Source organism: Malania oleifera, chromosome 8 (assembly GCF_029873635.1).
Source record: "Malania oleifera isolate guangnan ecotype guangnan chromosome 8, ASM2987363v1, whole genome shotgun sequence".
NCBI classification, from domain to species: Eukaryota; Viridiplantae; Streptophyta; class Magnoliopsida; order Santalales; family Ximeniaceae; genus Malania; species Malania oleifera.
In genome coordinates, this window is record NC_080424.1 from 77,499,977 (window position 1) to 77,516,339 (window position 16,363).

The 16,363-nt window shown below is 35.3% G+C and overlaps 1 long non-coding RNA gene across 4 annotated transcripts in view; it reads right to left on the bottom strand.

Moving 5' to 3' along the window:
* Positions 1-266: 266 nt before the first annotated feature.
* LOC131162409 (uncharacterized) overlaps positions 267-16,363 on the bottom strand; it is a 45,663-nt gene continuing 29,566 nt past the window's right edge. For 2 of the 4 annotated variants that reach the window (XR_009138772.1, XR_009138771.1), the window contains 4 exons: positions 1,925-2,015; positions 1,549-1,750; positions 1,199-1,344; positions 267-758 (listed from right to left, as the gene is read on the bottom strand). This is a non-coding gene — a long non-coding RNA (uncharacterized LOC131162409). Of the gene's footprint in view, positions 759-1,149; positions 1,345-1,548; positions 1,756-1,924; positions 2,016-16,363 lie in introns of all 4 variants that reach the window. The other 2 variants (XR_009138773.1, XR_009138770.1) reach the window with 2 other exon arrangements.

The following is a 16,363-nucleotide window of genomic DNA, read 5'->3' on the forward strand; positions in this document are numbered from 1 at the left end:
AAAACAAAATTCGAAGCCGGTCATAGACAATTCACATAAATTTTTTATTAAAAAATCAAGATAATAAAAAATTGGCCTGAATATTTTTTCAATTCAAAATGTTTTCCCACCTTTTGCCCCTCTTTTATCTTTGCAAATGTTGTCCTCCTTGTCTTATCAGTCTTTTCTTCTTTTCCATAAAGTACTTCCCATGACAAAGCATGCAGCCCTCAGCCTCCCAGTCCAACCCCATGTATACTATTGCACTGTGGTATAATAATATTATGTAAACAGGGTAATTGATTATGTTTCATATATTAATATAATAATTATATTTGTATGAATATATTAGCAAATAAAATATAGTTAACCCTGCTCTGTGACAATATATATATATTTTTAAAAAAATGGCCACCGAAAATCCAGAGCGACTCCACCATGCCCCACTAAAAATTTCTGCATGGGTATGAACGGTGAGGAAAACCCACCATTCCGGGTAAAGTTCTTGCCTTTTTGTTTACCCATCTCCTCCACTTTATGCAATTATTCAACAGCTCATTTTGTCTTATGTGATAAAGGCAGAGGATCATCTAAGCCGCATACCAGAATTCCCCCACAAGTCTCGAAATCCCAAATACACAAACCTGAAAATAGCAAATTCTTTCCATGCATAGTTCTCATGATGCTGTCCAGGATTGGCTCGAGTCCACCAAAAACAGCTTTCAACAGAGACCTCCGTTATATGGTACAGCCCGAGGCCATGTAATATCAGTGGAACTCTGCAATATATATTGTTCTTCATCATAAACATGACAGGTGAAAGAGAAAACTGGGGCAAAGAAAGAGAGGAGGGAGGGAGGGAGGGTGTTCTCATGATCTGACCCAATATTTGATAAATTGGAATGGAATGGGATGAATTAGGAGTAAAATGGAATGGAAAAGTATATGCAAATGCGTAAAACTATGAAGACTAATTTCATTCCATTCTTGTTCCCCAAACAAACAATAGTACATAGGAATGGAATGGAATTGAATTTATCATTTTTTCATTCAATTTTTCATTTCGTTTCGTTCCCACTTCATTCCATTTTGCAAACCCAAGAGCGAGCTTATGTGAAATCCAAGTTTAATGTTTTGGGTATTGCAGGAAAAAAAATAAAACGCTACTACCAAGGCCTTTAAACAGAATGAGGAAGACCAATGCAGAAGGTCGGTAAACCTGCAGATCGTCCATTTGCACGATGAGAATGTTTGAATGCAGAGTTCATACAGACAGGCTCCAAAAAGGGGCGAGGGACCATAGCTTGGAAATGGGTTATTGTCTCTTCAAAACAGGAAGTAAAACGTGGTCCCCTTGCACTCAACCTGAAGCATAAAAAAATAAAATAAAATAAAAATATTACATATATATTACTCCACAACCGGCAGAGACCAGAAACTGTTAAAAAACAGAATGGTACAAATGGGGGAAGGTCTCAAGAATATGCGGCTACATTAATATAAACAATATATGTATGGAAATAAAAAGCATGAAAAGCAGATTTAAGGACATTAACTTACTAAACTCACATTTAGTAATGGAATTTGGGATTAATAATCTTCCTCTTTCGAGGACCACCGTACCCTTCATAGTATTTTTATGAGTTTATCGTGGCATTTTGGCCTTTTGCTCACTTTGTTTCTAGCTTGCTGGTACGACAGGCGTGGAAAATAACTCTGCAAATTTCTAAGCTCATGATGATGGAGACCCGATGTGCGCAATCTGATCACACTAAACTATGCCAAACAAGGAAAAAATAGGTAAGGTGCTCCTTCAGTTTGAAAATAAAGAATGACCTTCTGTCAAAAGTTTGTATAATCAAATTAGCAATGCGGCAACTGGTTAAAGAAGTTTCTACTCCATCCCCACTAACAGTACCAACTGACAAAGCAAGGAATAGCTCACCTTCTTGGGAATGCAAATCAGGCATAGGCGGCAGCGGAGGTGTTTAGGCATGGAAGCTCCAACGACATTGCATCAAGATAAAACTATCCCTCTACATCAGAAGAAAAGTCACTCTAAGCAAGCATGTAATCACATAAACTAAACCAAGATCATTGGCTTGTCATGAAATTTCTCCACACCAGACATGCCATTTAGCTTTCTGGGTGTGGAGCCAAACAGGAGTTTTAGTATGGCGATGTCCATATTGCATTTAGACAGCCAACAAAAGGCACTTGTGAGATGAAGGTGTAAAGCAAATCCAAACAAAACTGCAGTTTTAGTATGCAAATTATGACATCGCACTTTCATTTTAATATTTTAGAACTCAGAATTTTAATATTTCAGAATTCAGAATCTTCATAAATAAGTTGTTTTCTCTTTAAATAGATATAACTTATACCATGCACAACACAAAGTCGAAGACCTTGCTCTTGACTCGAGTCCTAGAGAACTTTCTCAATCCATCTTAAGAATGGACCATATTCCAATGAATACCCAATCTCACATATATACTTTTTAGCAGTAACCTAACAGAAGAAACCAATTGCAGTGATTGCTACAGCAAAGTAACCCAATGCTAACTACAGCACATAGCACCACACAAAGTTGCTCTAAATTTTTCTCGTTTTAACAACGGCGGAGAGTCAAAAAAAAAAAAAAATGACAACAACCACACTTCCATCAACTAAATACAAAGTAAATAACAAAATGTGACTTGCTTTTTGTAAAAAAAATATCTTTACATGGATAACAATGATAAAGTATCAATTAAAGGATGGTGAACATATCAAATAGAGCTACAAAATAATAGTCTTAGAAGATCTAAAGAGAATTTTCTCTTTCTTTTTTCGATAAACCTTAATTTTTTTAATTTTATTTTAGAAATGGAAAAATTTAACAAGCTCAAATATTGGGAAATAATATTTAGAGGTTTTAGAAACTCTGATACGTGTCAAGTTCAAATAGTGGCAATATGGTGTGCAAACTCATTCTTTCCATGATCCATTCGAATAATCTTGGCTTTGACATCTCATCTTCATCACAATGGTAAATACTGGATTGACAGAATTCTCAAAGATGGCTTGCTTGATGATGTTACTTCAAAACAGTTTCCAACTTGTCATAGTAGGAAAATGATTAAATTGTCATTTCTCTTGAAAGCACAAAGGTATGAAAATGTTCTTGGTGTGATTCATTCTGGTATTTGAGGGCCTATAAGTGTTCATACACAAAATGACCATCATTGCTTTTTACATTCATTGATGATCACCCCATATTTGGAAGGGTGTCCTCACTACACAGAAAGAGTGATGGATTGGACGCTTTTAATGTCAAATATTTTGTGAATGGCCGAATCAATTGGCCTTGAGTTCTGTATATTATATATAGACTTTACAAGAATGCTATGCATGGAAAGTAAATAAGGTCTAGCATGATTCAAGCCCTATACAAGTAAATTATAATCTATCAAGCTCTATACATGTAAACTAAATATATGCTAACTGTACAAAATAATAAATTGAAATATAAGGAAATAAATGTGGGCTGAAGTAAGGTTTGAAATCTTTTTCTTTGCTGTGCTGTTCCGTTAATAGCCCCCCTCAAATTGATGCGGGTTGATCAACAAGCATTACTACTTAGGAAGCAATGTTGATGACAAGTGAGAGCCTTGGTGAAGATATCCGCAATTTGTAATTTAGTGGAAATGCATGAAAGAGTGATAACACGAGCTTCAAATGCTTCACAGATAGAGTGACAATCGACTTCAATATGCTTCGTGCGCTCATGATAGACAGGATTGGCCGTGATCTGGATAGCACTCGTATTATTGGGATGTAGAGATGCAGGATCAATCTCAGAAAAATCTAGCTCAGCAAGCAAGCCTCGAAGCCAAATAATTTTAGAACAAGCAAGAGACATCGCCTGGTATTCTAATTCCATCGATGACTTAGAAACTCTATCTTGCTTCTTACTCTTCCAAGATATCAATGCATCACCTAATTACACACCAACTAGTGATGGAGCGACGCGTATCCGCACAACCAGCCCAATTAGCATCGCTATAAGCAGCAAGGTGAGTAGAATTGCCTGTAGGGAAGAATAAACCATGGCCAGAAGTTCCCTAAACATAGCGTATGATCCTATGTATAGCAGCCAAATGAGGATGATGAGGAGTCTGAAGAAACTAGCTAACTTGCTGTACAAAAAAAAGAAATGTTTGGTCTAGTAATGGTGAGATAGACAAGACTAGCCACCAATGTCTGGTATAAACTAGGATCAACGAGTAAGTCGTCCTCCTCTTTGCGAAGCTTGACATTTAATTCCATGGGAGTATCAACAGAACTACCCTTCTAAAGGCCAGTTGTGGCCACCAAGTCACTAGCATACTTATGTTGATTGAGTGAAATACCTGAGGGACTATGATTCACCTCAAGACCAAGAAAATATGTGAGAGACCCAAGATCTTTTATATGAAAAGACTCTGAGAGATGAGTCTTGAGCTGAGCAAGTAAAGTAGAATTGGAACCAGTAATCACAATATCATCAACATAAAACAAAAGAACAACAATACCTATGTCTGATTTTCGAAGAAACAATGAAGTGTCATACTTGCTCTGTTTGAATGAAAATTGAAATAAAGTGGTGCAGAATTTATCAAACCAGACCCTCGGAGCTTGTTTGAGACCATAAAGAGAATGAGGAAACTTACACACATGTGAGGTCGGAGAGGGAATCAAGCCCGGAGGTGGCTTTATGTAAATACACCTTTTAAGATCCCGATGAAGAAAAGAATTCTTGACATCCATCTGATGTAGTGGCCACTCACTGGAAGCAATAATAGCCAGAATCGTACGAACAGTAGTCATCTTAGCCACAAGAGCAAAGGTCTCTTCATAATCGACACCATATTCCTGATTATTCCCAAGTGCAACAAAACTAGCTTTGTATCAATCCAGACTTCCATCAAATCGGACCTTGACTAAGTAAACCCATTTACAACCCAGAAGAACAATGGTGGGAGGACAAGGCTCAATGTTCCAGGTGTGATTGGCCTCTAGAGCGGCAATTTCTTCCTGCATAGCTTGTCGCCAACAATCATGCTTGGCAGCATGTGAGTAGGAAGTGGGAATATCGAAATTGGACAATGCAGTAGTAAGAATTGAAACAAAGTTACCAGAACTTGAAGAGGGAAATCCATACCTGTCTGGGGGTACTGACACTCGAGAAGAGCGACGTACCAAAGGCTCTGAAGGTGCTGCAATTGACTGAATCTAGAGCGTGGTAGGATCAGATATCGGACGAGCTAGCGGAAGAGACAGTGGGCGGGGGCGCCGCGTATACACAATATCTGGTTTAAAACGAGAACTGACTGGAGGAGGATCCAAGAATTGCTCCTTAAAGGAGGGGAGAATCACAATAGGAGAGGAGGGTACAGAGGACATAGGAAAGAAATGTTGATTTTCAAAGAAAATAGCATTCCTAAAAATGCATGTACAATGTAATGTAGGATCAAAGCAAACAAATCCCTTTCAACACATTGTATCCCAAGAATGCACATCGAACAGATTGAGCAGATAATTTATGTCACTCATGAGGAGGTAAATGAACAAAACATACACAACCGAAGGTACGGAGGTTATCGTAACTAGGTTGCTTAGCAGCATAAACGGAAATAGGGAGACTCCATGAGTAGGACTTGAGAAGGTAAACGATTATCAAGTAAGTAGCAACTTTCAAAGCCTCAACCCAGAACAAGGATGGAACAGAGGATTCCAGCAAGAGAGTACGGACCACATCTAGGAGATGACGATTTTTCTGTTCAGCTACTCCATTTTGTTAGGGAGTAGCAGGACATGAACGTAGATGAATAATGCCTTTAGAAGCCAAAAATGCCTGAAACTCAGTAGATACATATTCACCACCAAAATCTAAGCATAATGTCTTAATAGAAGCAGAAAATTGATTGTCAACATACACTAAAAACACAGTGAAAGTACGAAAAACCTCAGATTTAGAGCGAAGAAAGTAGACCCAAGTAAATCTACTATGATCATCAATGAAAGTCACATAGTATTTAAATTTTATATGTGAACTAACTGGGGAATGTCCCCAAACATCACTATGGATAAGCTCAAAACACTGAAAAGCTCTACTAGCATGCAAAGGGAAGGAAAAAGTTTTGCTTTTACCAAGTTTGCAAGAGGCACACTAAAGTGATAAAGAAGAACGTTCTTTATTACCAAGTAAACCAGAGTTCAATACATGAGATAAGATCTAAGTATTGGGATGGCCTAAACGACGATGCCACACCATACTAAGATTTGAAACATTATTACAAGCAAAATACTTAATAGAAGAAATTGGAGAACATGCTGGAACAGGCAAAAGTAGTGGAAACAAGTGCCCCACTTTAGGGCCCTTCGTGATCGGCTCCCCCATTACCTGGTCCTGCACAACACAACCATTACCAGAAAAATTAACAGCATAATTGTTATCAACTAATTGACCAACAGAAATAAGATTTGTGGAAAGCTGAGGAGCAAGAAACACATTAGTGAACTTAGAAGAGACATCTCCGACAACAGCTATTGGCAAGAACTGCCATTGACAGTCTGAATAGCAGATTGATTAGCGTAGGGCCGAACATGACACAAGGTAGTGGGATTTCTTCGTTATGTGATTAGAGGCACTCGAGTCCACATACCAGAGATTAGTTGAATTGTTGCCTTAGATCCCCATCACTGATAATTCCGGAATTAGCATCTGTTGCACAATTTCAGGTGCGTAGTAATTCGCTAGAGGAGGTGCAGGAAGAGTTTAAACTGAAAAGCCCACGTAGAATAATTGTTGCCCGTAAACTAGGCACCCACAGGTGCGGAGTCCATGCTAAATAATGGAGAAAATTGAGAAAGCCAAAAAAAAAAAAAAAAAGACTGCTGAAAGAAACAGACCACCAGAGAATCTAAAAGCCCAAAATAAACAATGCAGGTACAAAGAAAAACCAAGAACAACCTCCCTGCACTAAAAATTAATTCTTGAACCAAAAACCTGCTGTGCTGTGAAGATGTGCTAGAAACAGCAACACAAAAACTGTTGCCTGCTTGCCAAGAGTCACAAACAGCAAGAGAAACTGGAGAAATAAGTGGCAAACCAGAAACCTGCTGTGCCTGCTTGCCGAAAGTCACAATCTGCTTGCTGAGAGTCACAAACAGCAACAGAAACTGGAGAAATAAGTGGCAAACCAGAAACCTCCTGTGCTTGCTTGCTGAAAGTCGCAAATAGCAACAGAAAACTATTGGCTGCTTGCCGAGAATTTCAAGGACATAAACTGGAGAAATAAATGGCAACCCAGAAACCTGCTGTGCCGACAGCCACAGAAGTACCGAAAGAACAGAGAAAAATTCCAGAAAAAAAAAACAAAACCACAACAGCCACGAAACCAAGAAGACAACAAATTGAAGTGAAAAAAAAAAAAACCTAACAGTCAGCTAGCTCCGATACCATGTCAAATATTTTGTGAACGGCCGAATCAATTGGCCTTTATATCTGTATATTATATATAGACTTTACAAGAATACTAGACATGGAAAGTAAATAAGGTCTAGCATGATTCTAGCCTTATACAAGTAAACTATAATCTGTCAAACCCTATACATGTAAACTAAATATATGCTAACTGTACAAAATAATGAATTGAAATATAAGGAAATAAATGTGGGCTGAAGTAAGGAAAGAAATATTTTGCTTTGCTGTGTGCTGTTCTGTTGACATTTAAGACTTCCAAATTGGAAGTAGAAAATCTGAGAGAAATATTAAAACCTCTCATTCAAACTGCAATGGTGAATATCAGTCATTTTCTAAGTTTAGTAAGGAGAATTGTATTGTGTGCTTGTTTAGCTTGCCACAGACACCTGAGCAAAATTGAGTTGCTAAAAGGCATAATATGAGCTTGTTATAGATGGTGCCATCAATGATGGCCCTTAAATTTTTATTTTTATTTTTTATTTTTTGAATAAAAAACTTCTTAAAACTTCTTACTGCAATTCATATTCCAATGTTTTTAAGACTTTGTATGCTGATTATACTTTCCTAGCTAGTAATGATATAGCTCTTCTATTGGAGATTAAGAGTTGGCCTCTTCACACATTTGAGATGAAAGACCTTGGAGAAGCTTCAAATATCCTAGGCCATCAAATAGTTAGAAAGGTACAGATAAAAGTTAGCTTATATCAGAATATCAATACTCTTTTGCATACATTCAAGATCGATTACTGCTGTGAAGGAATGATAGAACATAAAATTTATTAAAGAAGATTGCCCAAAATCTCTTAAAGTAAACTTGATGACTTAAAATTCCCATATACCTCAGATTTATGTACGCTTTATTGCGTACAAGACCTCACATTGCTCATGTTGTGGGAATCCTTAGCATATTCTAGTCTAATCCAAGAAAAGGACATTGGGAAGGTGTCAAGTGGGTATTTTGCTATTTATAGAAAACCAGATTGTATAGTTCCTGAGGCTAATGAGCTAGGGCTTGCCGACTCCTTAGGTTTCGCTTTTCAGGTTCGTAAGATACAAGAAAATCTATCTGGATTTATTTTCATATACGGTGGTGGTGCAATTTCCTGGAAAAATAGTCGGCTGAGTATGTGGCCATTAATTTGGCAACTATAAAGGCCATGTATCTACAAAAATTTTATCATAAAGTGGTTCTTTGCGTGTGCTGCTTATAATAATTCTATATGATAACACTTCTGAAGTGGCATTATTAGGGATCCTAAATGCTACTCCAAAGCAAAACACAGTTGGGGGAGTACAGCTATATTAAAGATATGTTAAAGAAACAAGAAACTCTTGTTCCTAGAGTGTAAATTTGGCAGATTCATTCACTAAATGTCTTTTTTTGTATCTATGCTTAATAATCATGTTCTAAATATGGGCTTAGTCCATTGCATATGTACTGAAACTGTGAGATATTTTCTAAACAATACTAATAATTCTATGGAATGTTCTCTTGATTGGATGTTTTATCTAGTCTGTTGGATGACTGGGGAGTCTAATTCTATGGAATGTTTTCTTGATTGAACGTTTTATGTAGACTGTTGCATGACTGGGAAATGATGATATCTGCAACTACTAAGTGCTCCCAGGCATACCTCAATATCCAAATTCCTTGTTAAGTATATGCATGCAAATGTCTAGGGGAAAAGAAGGCTTGGGTCTCAAATTGTCTACGCCTATGGAATGTTCGGGGAGCATTTTCTTGGTGCCTAATACTCAAGTTTGAATGCAACGTCACCCAGGTTCCTAGGTTCTAGGGATAATATAGATGGAGGACCATACTTATTAACTTGTAACTGTTCATTTCAGCCTTTAACCTATATATATATATGTTTTGTAGGCCAAGGTAATTGCATTTGTATATGCAAGTTGATGCACATGCGTTGCACATAAAATAATATGTATGTGTATAATATTTTTTTAATTTTAAATAAGTAATTTATTTTAAAAGTTAAATACATTATAATGTTTATATATTAAGTGAAACCAACAAAAAAACTCAAAGAACCCCATGCATAAGAAAATTCGGCATTTACAACCTCTACTAAGAACTTATCAAACAATGCAATAAGCCTAATAGAAATTGGTAAGAGATTGCTTTGGCTTTGGTACAAAGCTAAATTTGGAATGATTGTGATAAAAGGATAAAAAAAAACAAGGCTTGGACAGACTTAAAGAATGGGAATAAAAGTAAAGATGACATGCTCAAGATGCCAAAAAAAAATTTATTCTGATACTTCTTTCTTTTTGGGCACTCTTTGGCTTATTCAAGAATCATAAAAAGTATTTTTTATAATCTAATTATGCAAAAATAATATGTTAGAATATAAGTTATACATATACAAATATTTTGAATTTTAATTTACTTAAAAAAATAGAAAAATGGCTTCACAAAATATAAAAAAGTTTCTTTCTCTTTGAAAACATGTGTTTTCATGTATGAAAATTAAAATGACAAATCAATAGTTTATTATCTTCTAATAAATATGAAGTAAAGAAAATGGATAACCACTTTGTGAGCTTTCTTTTAAAAAAAAAAAAAAGTTCATAGTATCGTTAAGATATATTGCTTCTACAAGATTACAATTTTGAGCAAATTCTCCCAACCATACTTGCTTCCATGTGAATTAGTCAAACATTTTTCAAAATTCCACTTATTCAATTAATTATACAAAATATATATTTCATTGATTTTCAAAAAAAAAAAAAAAAAGTACCCATACCATTGTTTTTGTTTTATACTTTTCCCATCACTGAATAAGCCCGCATCCAATTCTTCTATTTGTTTTTTTCAAGGTACTTATAGTATCTTTTTAACCATAACCATTGAATATATCTTTCACCTCCAAACCTAAAAGCAGATCCTAACTTCAATACTGGGTTTCAAAATATAATCCCAATCATGAGCATTACTAGTAAGGTGATTTAACTGTTTTTTATTTCATGAAAAAATTGGGAATAGGCCATATATGGGGGAAAAAAAAGGGTAAAAAAACATATTTTAGTGATAATATATCTTGATGCACACAAAAACATGTCAATAAAGCTCATTCAATGCCACATTAGAGGGTTGTAACAATCCTTCACATTTTGGGGACAAGTGCATGCATATGCATTTTAGGGTTAGGGACCCATTGGAACCTTTTTGAAATGTGGTTATCTCTGCATATGCATGACAACAGAAGATTCAAAATCTAAAGACCTTTTGAAATGTGGTTATCTCCGAATAGGCATGACAACGGAAGATTCAAAGTCTAAAGTGAAATAGGAAATTTGATAAATTTGCATGAGGTAGCAAAAATGACAGTTTGGGAGGAAATATGGATTTTTTTTTGTTGACTAGCATTTAGTGATGATATGAAAATGTCACATTTGGATTGAATGATTCAAGAAACTTATATCTTAAAGCATAGTTGTCTTGAACCAAAAGGAAACACACAAATCTGAACAACAGGAGACATTTGGTACTTTGTTTTGGGGTGGTCCGCCCCTTCCCCGTACCCCGCATACCCAAGAGCTTTGTGCACCTAGCTGCCCTCTTTTTTCTTTTAATTTATATTAATTTCTACGGGACTGTTGCCCCAACCATGCTCAAATTTCCTAAAATGTTTTATTTATTTAAGAAATTTGAAGAAAAAATCACTAAAATTGAAGACATCAAGCCTCGAATGGGATTGATGAAGCATTTTTCATTTCTTTACATGCTATACTTGTTGCAAAGAGGGAGAGGACCTCCTTCGGCCTGCAGTGTGCTGTAATTATTAACATCTGGGGTGGTGAATTGAAATGTTGGATGATCTAGGTAGACATGCATACCGTGAAATTGTATGGAAACCCATACAAATGAAGGAAAGAAATTGAAGTAAAAATGAGAGAGGGAAAAATATCACAATATGAATGAGGTTTGTGAAAATTGGAAATTTGCATCATTTAATTTTTATGGAGAAGATGAAGTGATTAGAAATTTGGCAATACGTTAGAAAGTCACATAAGGATATTGGTGAGGGTAAAATTGGTACTTCAAAAGTTGTTCAAAAAGGACTACCCAAAAAAAAAGAAAGGCTTTATGCGATTAGAAGTGGTAGGAATAGAACATGTAAGAGCATACCACATGCCCTTTAATTTTAAAAATCTATACAAAAAAATTTGAAGCCAAGTGGAAGATTGTTGGGTTTATGGTTTCAAAATTATTATTAGTATATTATTGAATTATACTTATAAGTTTGTTATTTGAAAGGCCATGTTTTAGGAGTGAATAAATCTAGCATATAAATTGGTATAAGTACAAGGAACCATGGCCAAAAAGTATCATTGGTCTGGTTTGGACTCTTGGAATTCACAACCCCCATTTATAATCCTTCCGCTGGATATTATTTAGGGGTATGAATTTCATAATGAACTCTTGAGATGTCTATAGTGTACATAAATACTTCCTTGGTTCCCCGAGTGAGGAATGCTAAGAATTTCAGCCTTGCTGAAGTGAGGGAGTTGATCACTCATATACACTATTTTTTCTGTACAAGGAGATCTAAAAATTGAAGACGGTTTAGATTGAAAAGAATTTTGGCGACATGTCTAATATGAAATATGTGGAATTTGTTATCTGAATGTGATTATATAAATATATAACATAAAAAAAAAAAAAAATGTTAGATAGCCGACAGCCAGCGTAAAACTTGTCAAATCGCTAAGATATGAATCCTTACCTATTATTTATGTAAATTAGCGGAAAAGGCTTCACATGGCAACACCACCTAGTGGGACTTAAGCAAGGTCTTAAATTTCAATTTCGATCCAAATTTCGAAGCTCCAAAAGTACGGAAATTTCGATTTCGATGTCAATTTCAATTTCGATTTGAAAAAATAATGGAAATAATTAGTTAAACATGGAATTCTTTTATGAAGCTTTAGAAATGATTAATAGACATAATAATGTAAGTTTTAGGACTAATATATTACAAGTAAATACATCTATGCTGTGTATAAGGTGAAGTTGTAATATAATGTGCGTCAAACATATTTGTAAGATAATGTACATGAAACATATTTAGTGAATCGGTTAATACAAATGAAATTCATAAATTATTTAAATATGATTTATTATACAAATAATGATAATTTAGAAATGAATGGTTAAATAAAATGTTGTTGTATGTTTTTTTTTTCATATAATTTCAAAAGCACTTGTAATAATCATTTGTTTCGATAAAAATAAATAAAATAAATTAAAAAGAGAAATTTCATTTCACTCCTAAATCCCTCATTCGAATATCGAGGAAATTTCATTGCGTAGTTCAAATTTCGACAAGTTTCGCTAAAATTTTGAGATTTTGATAAATTTCGGATGATTCATTGAGATTTCGACGGAAATTATGCAAGACGGAAATCGACCGCCATTTCGATTTTGAGGGTGATGGAAATCGGAAATTTCAATGAAAATTTCGACAATTTCGTGAAAATTTAAGACCATGGAGTTGAGGCTTGGTTTGTTGTTGTTTTTGTATACATAACAAAATGCATCCAAATTATGACAACACAAATTTTTTTGCACTAAATGAGGTCCCAATGCAGTATAAAACAAAAATATATTCAATTTATGACAACATGAATTTTTTTGCACTAAATGAAGTTCCAATACAGTAAGTTATAAATAAAAAAAGAAAATTATAGCAAACCAATATCAACATTGCCAAATATTTAAGTATAAAACTTTAAACATGCTTTAGCAAATTTTCCATCCGTATCAAGTTGTTCAACTTGACCTTTCTGTTTGTACAAAACAATCTTCTGCTGAGACCATAGAGATTCTCTTAAATGATTGGTTCTACCCTAAATGGAAAGTTAGACCTCCAATGCCAATTCCCGACAACAACATGGCCTTCACTAGCTAAAACATTGACACAGTTAGACTCCCAATAAATATGATGAGTAGATGTGTTTTCACACACACTGTTAAAGCAAATTTGCAGTGTCCCTGATTGAAGCCCAAGTCTTCCAAGGAGCAGGTCCTTTGCCCTTGAGTCCTTCAATGAAGAGCTTCTGAGTCTCCTTCAACTACATGTTTCATGAACCCAACCAACTAGCAACAATAATAGCTTCCTTTAAAGCCACACACTCAACAATCTGAAAATATTAACCACCATGTCTGCAATTGCAAAACCCTCTAATCTTGCAAAACGTAACCAGCAACTACAGTTTCATCCAATCAGAAACAATCAATATTAACCTTGACGAAACCTTAGGTGTCTTCCTTTCGACCCTCGAACATAGCCAGCAATCAAAATTTCACCTAACCAGAAACAATCAAAATTAAACTTGACAAAACCTTCCTCAGGTGTCTTCCTTTCAACCCCTTTATCAATACCTATACCCTTCTGTCGTCCTGCCCATTCAAGCAATTTATTAGACTCGAATCTATTAACATACTTAAAATTTGGTAAGATCCTTCTCAAACTAAAAAGAATTAGGAAACAACCCCTTAAAATTACCCAAGACAAGACAGCAATTCTCTTCGCAAAAGGGCCAAATAATTTTCTATATTTTATTTAATTTTTTTAAGTGAGATTGCTTGGGTGAATAAAACCACTGTAATGAAAAGGAGTGTGAATAATCATCCTTTATCATGGCCTAAATTCCCTTTAAAAAATCACAGCTTCTAAAAAGACTATCAATAGCTATAGTGCCATTTTACAAAAATCACATACCCGATGAATATTTAATATTTCTATTATTTACCTGATCTACCCTTTTTATCAATATCAAATTCTGTTAGAATGAATTTGTTTTGTAATATAATTAAAAATTAAGAAAAATAAAATGTTAATAATGTGTAAAATAAAATTTTTGATCATTGACTTGATATAAAGTTTATTTTCTTTCTTGCTTTCCTTGATAACCAGACATGGAAAAGTGAATTCCTTTGAATTTTCATTTTTTTCCCATAATGCTTTCCAAGTTCCAAATGCTCAAAAGCTTCAACTACATTTGTACAACTGCTAAGATCAATAACCAAAATAAAATTTGGTTGTGATAAATCATTTAAGCGTAAAAAAAGTTGGTTCGTCTCCAATCTTCATTTGCTTCAACCATGTGGGAAAAGAGGATAGTTCAAAAGTACTAAACAATATCCTATATTTCCATCTTCATCTAGTCATTAACTTCTATCTTAGCGTAAATTACCTGGATGACATCACCATCTTTTTCTACAATTGTTATTACCTGGTTTATGCTTGTGCAACTCGAGGCACAAACCCTGATACATGAAACAAATTTAACCCAAGGTGTTATGGAGTCTTCCATGGGGCAGTACTATGAATACCTCTGCACAACTGCTCAATTGACTTCATTCGCATGACTTCTACTGGTAGACTGGTCAAACTAAAGAGTTCAAGTAGCCTTACGAGGATTACACTGCATTTGCTCCACTATTAGAGTGGCAAACTAGAGTACATATCCGACAATAATGAAGTGACATGCGACAAGCTTGGAGGAAATAGCTGGTTTCAACCTCTTCCATTACAAAGCAATTCTCACATCTTCTTTCCGTTCTACGTTGGTATAACAGTATAAGTAGCCAAATGATGAACCTACAAGCGTAATCCATTTCAAATCAGAAAGTTGTAAATGAACATGCTGTTAATAGTTGGGAGGTACAAACCATTCCTACATGGCTCACTTCATTTCATTCTCTTGCTAATGATCTTCTTCAATTGTTTAAGCCACCAAATTCAAGTAGCTTCCTACAATTTGGATTCAGCCAAATAAAATTTTGGGCTTCATTTAGACCATACCACCAAAAAGAGCTCAAAGAATACACCCTGACTCAATCATCACTCATTAGGAAGACTATCACCATCAAAACCTGAAACTTCCAATTTAACTCCCTTACTCAAATGATCATTTCCATTTTAACGCAACCGAAAAGTGTGAGGACAAATAGAGTTGTACAACTTTCTTGTTTGGTAGGACACCTTGGATAATCAATTAGCCTCTTACCCAAGGCTGCAACTTCGATAGTTAGACTATCCAAAGTACTAGAAAGGATCTCCAGAGCATTTCTTGTTTGGTAGGACACTTAGATAACTCACTGTGTTGCTGTTTTTTTTTTTTTTTGTCTTTTTTTTTTTAATAGTTTTTTTTTTTTACTGCCGCTGTACCTCACCAAAGACTACAAGCACAACTTGAAACTAATCTCAGTCCACTGAATCAATTTTCTCAAATCTAATTCCCATTTTCCCATGAAGTATCTTCAAATTCACCTTATCTTGAATATATTGCAGAATTTCAACAAATTCTCGCACACAACCAGCAAAAAATTAAATTTGGTGCTGGCAGTAACAATCGATTCTCCAAGATTCAGACTAAATATGGGCAGCCCGGTGCACAAAGCTCCTGTGTATGCAGGGTCCGGGGAAGGGGCAGACCACAATGGGTCTATACTCTATAGTACGCAGAAAAGTCCAATTTCTTACAGATAGATTTCAAAATATTGTGCAGACAATAAAAAATTCACAGCTGGAACACTGCATCTGCAATTATGGAAGTAGCAGAAGAGGGACCACACACAAGCATTGATGCAACTTTGGGGGCTGAATTTTTAGGGGTTCTATCTATATCGGTGGGGAGGTGTCACAAATCTTTTCCAGCATTGTGATGTTCAAAGATTAGCTGTAGCAGTTGTATTTTCTAGTTATTTTACAGGTGATGAACAGTTCTAATTTTGGTTTGTAACCAAGGGAGCAGCAACAAAAAATGTAAGGGTTTGTCATGTAGGACAAGCAAGACCATGGAAAGATCCTTGTTTGAGAACAATTCAGAAGAATAAGGTCAAGGGAT